At 45.9% G+C, this 10,931-nt stretch overlaps 1 protein-coding gene across 3 annotated transcripts in view; it reads right to left on the bottom strand.

Annotated features, from left to right (window-relative positions):
• Positions 1-10,931, bottom strand: part of Stard8 (StAR related lipid transfer domain containing 8) — a 74,183-nt gene that overhangs the window by 37,564 nt on the left and 25,688 nt on the right. The window contains exon 1 of one of the 3 annotated variants that reach the window (XM_029534262.1): positions 832-882. The exons of the other annotated variants lie outside the window; for them this stretch is intronic. The gene's annotated coding sequence lies outside the window, so the exon portion shown is untranslated. Of the gene's footprint in view, positions 1-831; positions 883-10,931 lie in introns of those variants that run through there. 3 annotated transcript variants of the gene reach the window in all.

Genomic DNA, 10,931 nt, shown 5'->3' with positions numbered 1-10,931 from the left:
AGAGAGAGAGAGAGAGAGAGAGAGAGAGAGAGAGAGAGAGAGAGAGAGAGAGAGACATCTGGCTCAGAGGCCAGGAATCTGTAACTCTGACCTTTTGTGGAGAAGCTGTGAGACCTGACAGACTGCCCTGCTGGCTCTGGATGTTACTGTCTCCATATATTCAGTCGAAGTCTGTCTGAGGATCTCAGAGAGCCCTATAATTCAGACTGCCCTGCTGGCTCTGGATGTTACTGTCTCCATATATTCAGTCGAAGTCTGTCTGAGGATCTTAGAGAGCCCTATAATTCGGTACTTCAAGTTCCATAATACATCTACAGCAAGAAATCTGACAAAGTTGACTATTTTCTCCCTGTATTTTGAAGGAGAAGAGGAGGAAATTCTAGGAAAAAAAACCCAGGTATTGAGTGGAAATTTTAAATCCCCACAGAGATATTTTTCAGTGTTTAAAGGGACGAATGCCAGAAACCTTAGCATACCCCTGGGGGTTCCAAAGAGAGCTTGGGATGAAGTTTTCAAATGACCAATGTCAGCTAAAAAGGTGCTGTCTTGGGGTGGTGGGAGCCAAGATAGCATCTGAGACACTGAATGAGAGGAGAGAGGCTAACCCTTAGAAATTATGGAGGATGTCGGAACTACTATATAGATGTTAAGATCAAGAGATATGGAGTCTGAAAAGAGAACAGAAGGATAAAAGGACAGACTGACAAGGGAATGGTATAGGAAAAACACCACCTAGGGTTAGTCATACAGAGGGACAGGAAGACAGGTAGGATAGTGCACTGTTTGACGCCAGAGGCAAAGTATCAAAGGAAGCGATGGTAAAGGACATACTCTTTACAAATGTCAACTGTGTGTCTGTGGACAGATCGTTGAGTGGAAGCTGGTAGCAGAGTTCTTAGAGAGCAGATCTGATGCACAGTCTGGATGGGAGGATGGGACACCTATGGGATTAAGCAAAAGCTGATTAGGAGTTAGAAGAAGCAGGCATGAAGAGTGAAAGACCTGGAAAAGGGACTCTCAGCCAGGGATTGAGTTTTAGAGCAAAGGGAACCAGAGCTAAAAGACGAAAGTGCACAGAACTTCCAGAGCCTGCAGGGAGGAAACCTGGTGCTGACACTCCCTCGGTCCAGGTCTGCTGGCCTCTGTCCACCTGGTTTCCAGTGTGGCAATTCCCACCTGGTGCCCTTCACACCCTAGAGCATCCACATTCTAGGCTTCCTTCTGGGGCTGCCCGCTCTGTGCCTCTGCCGTAAGTCCTTGGGCACCCTGTCTCACCAGGAAGCTCCAAGGATACCTGTAAGAGCACAGGATGAGTTCTGGAAATGGAGGGAGGTAAGCTGGAAGGGAAGGGCTGTCAGGACAGCCAGGTTGTGTCTGCTCTGCCCATGTAGCCCATTGGTGAGGACTGGAAAATTCCACAGCCCAACTTTGCTCAGGAATTCCTTCTTCTCTAGCTACTGTGCCTTCTTTAGGTACATCTACCTCACCACTCAAGTCACCCCATCATCATTGAAACATCTCCCCTGGTTGGCCTTTTGTACCTGACCTCCTATTTAAGAAGCATTTCACTACTACCACTTGCTCCGGCTCTTGGCTATGCAAAGCTTGTGTGTGGGGTTCTCATTAGTCACAAATCGCCCCCCCCACTTCCTATGTGTCTTACATCCCACCATTCCAGTTAGTGGCATGAGAGGAGACTTTGTACAACAGATAGATGCCGAGAGAAATGGTGGTGGCTCTGCACATCTTAGTAAACTCTCTGGCTCAGCATCCTCCACCTGTAACGAAGCCATTAATATCAACAAAGCCATGGTGGAATCCAAGTACCAAGAATCCCCTGGAATACAGGCAGTCTTTGGAGACTCACCTATACTACAAATGAAAAATTAAGGGCCAACAATACAAATTACTTGGCCATCCTTAAAGAAAGGACAATATCTCAATGATGCAGGACAATTTGGGGATCTGGAAAGCTTTGAACATGGCATCTGGGATGGAGTCCAGGCTCCATAAAGAAGGATTAACTTTTCCAGGCCTCCACTCACTACAAGCAAACTTTTTTCATGAAGAGATGATAGTGGGCCGAATTGAGCAGTTTTCAAATGAAGACAAGAAAATTGTCAGCTCTTAGACTTGGTCACTTCTATTCCAGTTCTCTTGATGGCCAACCAAGGGGCCAAGATTCTCATTCAGGCTCTTTGAGAACCTGGGCCATGCTCCGAGCTTCAGCTTCCTTGTTTGTAAAATAAGGATGATATGGCACAATGGGAATAGTCAAAGCAGGTTGTAAACAGAACATTGTTTGTATAGCTTATTACTTACAAAGCATGTTCCATATTCACAGTTGTAACATAGGTGTCTCTCTCTCTCTCTCTCTCTCTCTCTCTCTCTCTCTCTCTCTCTCTCNCACACACACACACACACACACACACACACACACACACACACACTCCACACCTTGTCCTTTAGGGGAATCAGTTCTACTTGTGAGTATAAGCCAGAGCACGTCTGCAGTTGCTGAGATCTGTGCTTATCTCTTCAGGAGACTGCCAGCACTAGAAAGGAATGAGAGGACCACATTTTTTGTTTTTGTTTTTTTATCTCTCCTCCCTGGGGAAATGGAGGCATGCAATAGGCTTTTTGACAAACTATTTACTGATCAAATGAGTGTATCCTACAAGTGGGGGTGAGGATTTGCTCAAGGTCACAGAGTGAGCCTATTTCACAACTAAGAAATCTGACTTTGTGCCATCTTCCATTCAGCCATTCTACAGTACAGATTGTGTGCGTGCGTGTGCGTGTGTGTGTGTGTGTGTGTGTGTGTGTGTGTGTGTCCCTTTCTCAAATGATCATAAATCAACGAGGAGTCAGTTCTTCTCTCTCCCTACCTTCTGGCCCATCATCAAACAATCAAACATACTCTAGACTAAGACAGTTAGCCATTGGAATGGCACTTCTGTGCCAACTAGACATTGGGACTTCTGAGTTTCCAGCAGCCCCTGTCCTGACCCTAACACAGGGACAAGATCCTCCTGAGGAAAAGGAGGCCCCAGTCAACTTCCTTCAACCCCAGGAGTATCCTTTTTGCTTTCTGCTTAGGCAGGAGTGTATAACACAGCCCCTGGGTGGCAGCAACTTAGGAGGAAGCGCAGCAGCAACCACTTCCTATCCTGCAATGGCATCTGCCTCCCTATCTGTCCCTCCCTTACTTCCGAGTTCTGCTGCCATCATGGACCAGAACAGTGAAAAGAAAGGACTCCAAAGATTTGCTTCAAAACCCAGAACTTTGAGCTAGAAAGACCACTGAGGTAATTTTTTCCCTCCCTACGGAAGGACTGCCAGCATTGGCATCAAGCGAGTATCTTATCTAGCCCTTTCTAGTGTCAGAGCATCATGCTCACAAAATGGACACTTTGCCAACAATGTCACTGTGAATTGCTATGCAAAAACAAACAAACAACAAACAAAGAAATATGATTGTTCTTGTTGTTTTCAGACAGGATCTTTATATGGCCCCTAGGTTGGCCTTGAACTAGCAGCAATTCTCCTGCCTCAGAGTCCTGAGTACTAGGATTACAGATGGGAGCTACCACACCTGGCAAGAAAAGATTTAATCAACACTAAAGTATAGCCAGTACTAGCTCTGTACCAGTCATTGCTCAGGTGCATTTAAAATAATATTTAATGTTTACAGAGACACACTAATGTACATATTTTAGTATTTATCATCCTCAACATCACCCCCACTTTACCCATGAAGAAATGGACAGGAACTGAGCTCTTATATCCAGTCGGCAAGCAGCAACAACAAAAGTCGAAGCTGGATTGCTATTTTCACCTACATAATGGTGAGGCTCACACTTCTGAGTTGCTGTAACTTTTTGCATTCATCTAACCCTAGGGGTGGAAGGGAAGAATGCTGAAGATGTAACCTGAAGCTTCTATTCGAAGTAGGGAATGCCTTTGAAGTCCCTGCTCTTATCTTAAACATCCTTTAGAATTTTCCAGTTGACATCAGTATACATCCTTGTTGGTGTTTTCTTCTTTACGCCTTTAAATTGGTTTAGCACCAGAGGAAGATGGCTAACTTTGGTCTCACGGATTCCGATGCTCCCATATCACCGCTTTGTATCCTAGGAATCCCAGACACTGGAAGTAGGATAGGCCCTCAGGCAACCAGAATAGCTAACATTTGTGAGTGCTTATGGTAGGAACCAACATTCTGGGCACTATTTTTCATATAATTTTTATAATTCATATAGTGCTTGTTTATTTGTTTATTTGTTTGCTTGCTTGTCTTTGAGACTAGATCTCACATTTTAGCCCAAGGTGGGCTGGAACTTACTGCTTAATCCTGGCTTATCTCAAACACATGGCAAGCCTCCTGTTATAGTCTCCTGGGTTTACAAAGGCGAGCCTCTGTACCTGGTTCTACTTATGAGAAAAGTGCTGCACAGCAAATTTTGTAGTAGTTTGCCCAAGGTCACAATTTGGACTGTCAACTCTGGCTATTAACTACTATGCATCCTGACTCTCAGGCCACACAACAGCTTTTCTTGTGGAGGTGGGGGGTACCCCCCCCTTCCACCACTCATTCCATGGACAGTTGATTTGATCATTGACAAGCATTAAACATATACCATTCAAGTGGGCAGATCCTTGAAGGTAGAGATGCGGTTTATTCTCCCTACCCCAAGGGTCAGATGGTATATACATGGCTGTTCCTCATTCACATTTGGCATTTATTTCAGGCCTCTTATCTGTTGTCTGATGGTTATAGCACTAGCTTTACACACACACACACACACACACACACACACACACACACGTGTGTGTGTGCACGCGTCCTCTGCCAGTCTACATGTAAAACCCTAGCTTCAGAAATGCTGCTCATCACCTACAGGAACAAGTCCATGGTTCTAAGGTTGGAATGTGAAGTGCTGCCTAAGCTCACACAGCCTTCCCAGAACACACTGTCCTGCATTAACTCTCCCAATGTGTTCCATGGGCCCATCTCTCTCTCAGGAATGTTCATCTGATTTCCTTCTTATACCACAAACATTTACATGGTAAATTCCAAGGTGTCTGAAACCCTGCAGGTACTATTTTTTTTTTTTTTGAGTCAGAATTTCTCTGTGTAGTTGTAGCCTACTTGGAATGTACCAGGCTGTCCTCAAACTCAGAGATCCATCTGCCTTTTGCCTCCCAAGTGCTGGGACTAAAGGTATGTGCCACCATTGTCTAGTTCCTGCAAGTGCTACTATCATCCCATTTTACAGGTGAAGAAACTGTGCTGCAATGATGCTGAAGTATTTGCCCTGTGTACTGCATCTGGAAAAGTCTCACACCTCTTTTAAGGATCCCATATGGAGAGTGTAAGTTATTATTGCCTCTCTTTTAAAAAAGTATGTGTAGGCGTGTAAACCTGCAAGAGTATATATGCACCACATGTGTGCAAGAGCCTACAGAGGCCAAAAGAGAGGGTCTGGTCCTCTGAAATTATAGTAAAGGGTTGTTGTAAGCTGCCATGTCAGGTGCCAGGAACTGAACCCTGGTCTTCTATAAAAGCGCTAAGCTATCTTAACCACTGAGCCATCTCTCTAGCCCCACGCCTCCCTTTCTTGATTCGACAGCTCAGCAACATAAACAGTGGTTCCAAATTGAACTCCATTATCTCTGTATCTTTCTGTCCAGTAAGAGTGAACTGTCTGTACTCAGCTATTAAAAACAATGAATTTATGAAATTCTTGGGCAAATGGATGTATCTGGAGGATATCATCCTTAGTGAGGTAACCCAATCACAAAAGAAGATACTAGATATGCACTGACTGATAAGTGGATATTAGTCCAGAGACTTAGAATACCCAAGATACAATTTGCAAAACACAAGAAAACCAAGAAAAAGGAAGACCAATGTGTGGATACTTCATTCCTCCTTAGAATAGGGAACAAAATACCCATGAAAGGAGTTGCAGAGACAAAGTTTGGAGCTAAGATGAAAGGATGGAATATCCAGAAATTGCCCCACCCAGGGATCCATCCCATCATCAGCCACCAAACCCAGACACTATTGCACATGCCAGCAAGATTTTGCTGAAGGGAGCCTGATATAGCTGTCTCTTGTGAGGCTATGCCAGTGCCTGGCAAACACAGAAGTGGATGCTCACAGTCAGCTATTGGATGGAACACAGGGCCCCCAATGGAGGAGCTAGAGAAAGTACTCAAGGAGCTGAAGGGGTCTGCAACCCTATAGGAGGAACAGCAATATGAACTAACCAGTACCCCAGAGCTCATGTCTCTAGCTGCATGTGTAGCAGAAGATGGCCTAGTCAGTCATCATTGGGAAGAGAGGCCCCTTGGTCTTGCAAACTTTATATGACCCAGTACAGGGGAATGCCAGAGCCAAGAAGTGGAAGTTGGTGGCTAGGGGAGCAGGGGCAGGGGGAGGGTATAGGGGACTTTTGGGATAGCATTTGAAATGTAAATAAAGAAAATATCTTTTAAAAAAAGAGTGAACTGTCTAAGGGTAGAGACTGCATTTTATCATTTATAGCATATCCATTGCTCAGGTAGTTGGTTCTTGGCACAGAGTTGGTACTTAGGGAACATTTGTTGAAGGCTTGAGTGAGCAGTGATTGGAGGAGTGCCTGGGCAAGTAAGTAACAAGCCTGAAAGCAGCCTTAACAAAATCAGACGGCAGAAAGCCTCAGATGGTCTTTACCCAGTGTTTGAAATGAAGGGGGCATAAAAACAACTCAATAACCAAGCAGGGATTATAGTGTCGGGTGGTAGTAAAGAAGACATTCATTCCTGTGATCGCACCAAACCCAGGGCCATAGTGTCAGTGTCACTGTAGCTGTTGAGGTATCTAGCTGGTCACAAAGACCAGCGGTCCTGGACCGCTCTGGAGACTGTAAGCTTCTCTAGTGCCCTCTCAAAAGGCCCCATGGTCGCCTCCATACTTCAGTTCATATGGAAGCGATTGAAACCCCAGGGAGTTGGGGTTTGTTGGTTTTGGTCCGAAGTACTCCACTTTCAGTGGTGAACTTACCCTGTTCAATCCTGGCTGGCCAAACACACTTTGTGGAAAAGGAAACGGGAGTTTGGACACAACTCTGGGCTTGAGTCCTGGCTATGCCACACGGTAGTTATATAACCTCTGGCAAGTCACTAAACCCAAGATTCTTTAGCCAGAAAGTGGATTTCTTTTTCTCCAGGCCTTAAACCTTGAGAGAACAGGTGGGCAGGTGGGCACTTTGAGTGGAAAATGACCTGATGCAGATAAACTCGCAGGCTTGGTAACCCTTCCAACGGTGTGCTGTACCTTCCCAAAGGTGAGTCTCAGGCCTTCCTCAGACTTGCCTGGAATATCTATGACCCAACTCTAGACATTCAGTAACCTGACTGGCCTAAAGTAAAAAGAAACTCTCTGCAGTCAAACCTCAGATAAGCGCTTCTCAACCTGTGGGTTGAAACCTCTGGGGTGTGTGTGTATTGCATATCAGATATTGTGCATATCAGATATTTACATTAAAATTCATAACAGTAGCAACATTATAGTTATGAAGTAGCAATGAGATACTTTTATGGTTGGGGGGTCACCACGATGTGAGAAAATGTAATAAAGGGTCGGGCCATCAGGAAGATTGAGAACTACTGTCTTAGGTGGTTATTGGCTAGGCAGCCACTGGGCATGTGGGTATACTGCTTCCCTACTCCAGTCCTGCCCCCGCGACTCCCCCAGTGCTAGAGAAAGTGCATAGAACTGGAACTCTCAAGAAGCCCGGGAGGCAGATACTATGTCATATCACTCCTTGGAGCCTTCCTTGTCAAATACGGGAAATACAACCTGGGCCGTAGCTCAGTAGTCAGTGGTAGCATACAGCTCAACTCGCTAGCGCTGAGGCCTGAGTCCAGCTGTACAGCTGCGAGAGAAGAAGAAGTGGGTGGGGTGATGCGACTAATGAACACCTACCTTCCTGATCTGCCAAGTACATCAAACCCGAGAGCATCAGTCAGGTGTGTATGTCAACAGGAAGCACAGCCCTAGCCCCACCTCGTTGCTTTCTTCTTGGTTCTGCACCGAGCATGGTGCCCACTAATTCTTTCTGCATTCGTCTAGGATGTAGTGCCAGCATGTACCCATAGGGGACTCTGATCCCTAGCTACACTCCCTGGCCCAGGTACCACCTACTTAGTACCACATGCTAAGTACCTCAGTCAAAACTTGGAGAAGGCCCTTGTCTTCAGCTCCTCACTTGACAAGGTGTAGCACCAATATACAAGTAGAACACACCATGAAATCTACCTCAGCTTTCTAGGCCCTGTCTATCTGAGCAAGTAGCCTGGCCATGCACAAAATCTTTTGATTTTTTCCAGCCTGAGACTCCAAACTCTACCTCCCACCCTTCTTTAACCATGAGGACCTTCTTGGAAGCTAATCCTGTCATATGCTCTTCTGGGCTTCAAAGCCAATGTGTCAGTGGCCAGTGGGGGCTCAGGCTTCCCTGGAGCTGGCATCGTTAGTGAGCAGCGGATCCATGTCTCCTGGTCCACAGGGAAGTTCCGAGGCCCATGGGTAGAGAAACAAACCATTCACTGCCTTGTAGCCAGGATGTGTCTTTGCCTTGCCTGCCTCTCCTTCCGCCCCCGCCCCTGCCCCCACCACCCAGTTCTGTGTTCTGGGTTTTTCACCACACCTCAGTGGTTCCAGAGATCTGCCAGGAAGAACTAATTCCACAGAAACCCTAACGTTTACTGGGAAACTTTACTCCGCAATTTATCTTCAGGGCGGTGTCTCCAGGTACCTCATGTTCAAGTCCTGGAAATAAAAACTCAGAAGCTCCCAGGTTCTTAGATAAACAGCATGGGCGGTAGAGCACCCTGGCCAGCTAGAGGCCCAGCCACGGAAAGGGTGGAACTAACACCAGGCTCTCCCTCAACCCCTGAACTCCCTCTACACGTATGGGTTGGAAGTCAGCCTTTCAAACTTCTAGAGCCTTGTGAAAATGTCAGCCAAGAGCCTAATTAGAAGACCTGGGGGTAGGACTCGGACTCAGCTTGTCTGTGTCCCTCAGACAGCAAAGCCAAGGGTAAGGAGATTACAGCCCTTGTCGCAATGTGATGGGAACAAGGAAAGGTCCTTGACCTGCTGTCTTCAAGTCTGAGGTGGCCCAGAAAGATAAACCTATCCAGGAAGGCTGTTCCGCTCGCCCTTTTCCCTGTCTTTTCTCGGGGTAGCTCGTCTACATTTCAGCTTACCCAAGGAAGCACCTCTCCTTGTCTGATTTATTGCCCTCCAAGCCCCTTAGTGCCACCTAGATCCCCCTCTGCCCACCACTTGATATAGACGCTGGTCTCATGGCTTGCCTTCCCTGGATTATAATAGCTTCATCTCTGCCTGAGGATGGCCGTGGAGGAAATGGCTGAGGGGAGAACTAGGGAAAGCTGAACCCCATGCTATTCCACCTTGTTTCCATAAAACCCACATAGACAGAGTCATTTAGTACTCAGTCAGACGAGGGCAGGGAAAGTCAGCATCAAAGGAAACGTTAAAGTCAACAGACATGGTGATGTATGCTTTTAATTCCACCACTATGGAGAAAGAGGCAGGGGGAGCTCTGTGACTTGAAAACCAGCCTGGTCTGCAGAGTGAGTTCCAGTTTAGGTAGAGCTGCATGGTGAAACTCTGCCTTGAAGTGGGCAGGGTGCTGGAAAGATGGCTGAGTGGTTTAAAGCGCTCTCTCTCTCTCTCTCTCTCTCTCTCTCTCTCTCTCTCTCTCTCTCTCTGTATGTTTTGAGGGCTTTTTCATCTTCTGGCAGTTCAGACTTTATGGTTTATTAGTTATGTCATTCCATATAATTTTAACTAACCAGACTGAGAAAATATACTGCAATCATTAACAGATGAAGGTAGTATTGATGAAAGTGTTCACGTCTTTATAGAAGGTGACAAGAGACACCACTGCCCCCCATCAGACCCAGAGGTTTGTACATTTCATAGAAAAAGAGAGAAGGAAATTTCACTGGCATTGAGCTAGTATTATTCCTTGTACCAAGAAGAACATTGGTTCATTTTAAAAATAGGGTCTCATTACGTAGCTCAGAGTGGCCTCAGACTTAGCATCCTCCTGCCCCAACCTCCAGGCTGTTGGATTATAGCCCTGAATCACCATGTCTAGTTTTAGACATATTGTTCCTGTGCTTGAGCCTCAGCTGTCTACTGACTTACTATTGAAGCTGGCATGCCACAGTGATTCCACAGTGGTAACCACTTCCAGATTTACAGTTATTTATTTATTTATTTACTCACTTACTTACTTATTATGTATGGAGTGGTGCGCCTGCATGGCAGTCAGAGGATGACTTACTATAGGTTCTCCCTTTCTACCATGTGATTATCTGAGTTCTGGGGACTGAACTTGTCAGACTAGTTGGAAAGGGCTTTTACCCACGGAGCTATACCACTGGCCCACGTAATATTTCTGAGTGGATATTAGCCCAGAAACTTAGAATACCCAAGATACAATTTTCAAAACACAGAAAATCAAGAAGAAAGAAGACCTACGCGTGGATACTTCATTCCTCCTTAGAATAGGGAACAAAATACCTATGGAAGGAGTTACAGAGAAAAAGTTTGGAGCTGAGATGAAAGGATGGACCATTCAGAGACTGTCCCAACTGGGGATACATCCCATAATCAGCCACCAAATGCAGACACTATTGCATATGCCAGCAAGATTTTGCTGAAAGGACCCTGATATAGCGGCCTCTTGTGAGGCTATGCCAGTGCCTGGCAAACACAGAAGTGGATGCCCACAGTCATCTATTGGATGGAACATATGGCCCCCAATGGAGGAGCTAGAGAAAGTACCCAAGGTACTGAAGGGGTCTGCAACCCTATAGGTGGAACAACAATATGAACTAATCAG

This window comes from Mus pahari, chromosome X (assembly GCF_900095145.1).
Source record: "Mus pahari chromosome X, PAHARI_EIJ_v1.1, whole genome shotgun sequence".
Lineage (NCBI taxonomy): Eukaryota > Metazoa > Chordata > Mammalia > Rodentia > Muridae > Mus > Mus pahari.
The sequence above is the reverse complement of the archived record's forward strand: the minus strand, read 5'-3'. Positions and strand labels throughout refer to the sequence as shown.